Source organism: Trichechus manatus, unplaced genomic scaffold, assembly GCF_000243295.1.
Source record: "Trichechus manatus latirostris isolate Lorelei unplaced genomic scaffold, TriManLat1.0 scaffold00223, whole genome shotgun sequence".
Lineage (NCBI taxonomy): Eukaryota > Metazoa > Chordata > Mammalia > Sirenia > Trichechidae > Trichechus > Trichechus manatus.
In genome coordinates this window covers 896,020-897,775 of record NW_004444159.1, presented here as the reverse complement: position 1 = coordinate 897,775, position 1,756 = coordinate 896,020, and positions in this window count along the sequence as shown.

The following is a 1,756-nucleotide window of genomic DNA, read 5'->3' as shown; positions in this document are numbered from 1 at the left end:
AAAAAAAAATACTACTTTGGAACAAATTGATTTTATTAGATAGTCCATTGATCAAACTCCTCGCCTGGGGTTACAGCATAACTTCAACAACAATAACTAAGGCAATCATCTAATTTTACTGAAATAAAACTGAAAATGTACACCCGACAAAAAGATTCCTGCGATTACTTTAGGTGCGTTTGTGCTTGTACTTTATTCTCAATGACACAGTAATCTACTCAAGTTCCTCTCTTGATTTTTCTCTTTGCAATCTGGAAGAACAGATTCACCAGTGATTGTGCTCATTTATAAAAGCATCCAAAATAAAATTGAACCCCAAGGCTGATAAGCTATAAAGATGCTGATCAGATCTGAGCAGAATGGACGATGCTTTGGGGCTTGCTCAGCTAAAGATGACTCTAGAAGACTGATGGCTTTATATACACCATTACAAACACCACAGCTCTATCAGATGAATGGAAACTCATAAAATATGGTGCTTGCACTTTATTAAGTAAAGAATGGCATTTTGTAAAATACTTCCTAAGGTTTAGTAATTTTTTGGAGGTAATTAAATTCCCTCCATTCCTTGGTAGAGGACATAATCAAACAATCTTATAAGAAAGAACAATCCAATTGTATATATATATATATATATATATATATTCTACAAAACAAATATTAATTGATTTTTTTAATGGCTCCACGTAAAAGGATGAACCTTGTCGAATTTATATAATTGTTATCCATAACTAGTAGAAGTCATAATCGATAAGACATTAGAAATATGATTGCTCTTTCCAGAGTCTTCTCTAAAGAGAGGGTGAATATTGAAAAATGACTTGGAATTATTCTCTTTGTTTTCAATAACACAAGTAGCTAAAAATGTAGTTACAATGAGGCAGTATGTTAAAAACAAGATTGACCTTCATTTGGAGCTTAATTCACATTTATCAGAGATGGTGTCAGTCCATGAGACCAAGCTTGGATAGATTTGTTCTTGGCTTTGTGGGAGAAAAGACACGGTGGTCTGCTCCTGTAAAGATTATAGCCTAGGACTGCCAAAAGAAAGAACAAATCTGTCTTGGAAAAAGTACAGCCAGAATGCTCCTTAGAAACATGGATGGCGAGACTTCCTCTCACATACTTTGGACATGTTATCAGGAGGGACCAGTCCCTGGAGAAGGACATCATGCTTGGTAAAGTAGTGAGGGTCAGCAAAAAAGAGGAAGATCCTCAAAAAGAAGAATTGACGCAGTAGCTGCAACAATGGGCTCAAGAATAGCAACGATTGTGAGGATGGCACAGGACCGGGCAGTGTTTCCTTCCTGTTGTAGATAGGGTCGCTACGAGTTGGAATCAACTCGATGGCCCACAATAACAGCAGCATTATGTCCTCAACAAGCCCAATGACTTCTCAGATTCATATTATATAAATAAGACCTGGTATTTGTATTTATGCAAATATTTTTGCCAAATCACGTTTTTGTTCATTGACTAAAGGAATAGATATGAATACCAATGTAAAGGTTCAGGGATTCTCCGGATTTTGTTTCATAATTCTTCAGGTAAAAACTGGGGGAACTATCTGTTATCATTGTCTGGAGTGGCCCCAATTATCTTTTCTGCTCTTAGATTCTCTATGTTGAACCTTTACACCTGTCTCATCCTAAGTCCGCAGAGTTCTCACGGTTTCTCTTGGATTCCTACTGTAAATAAACAAACTTGGATCCCTTATTTACACAGATAGATACATGAATATATACATGAATTTAAG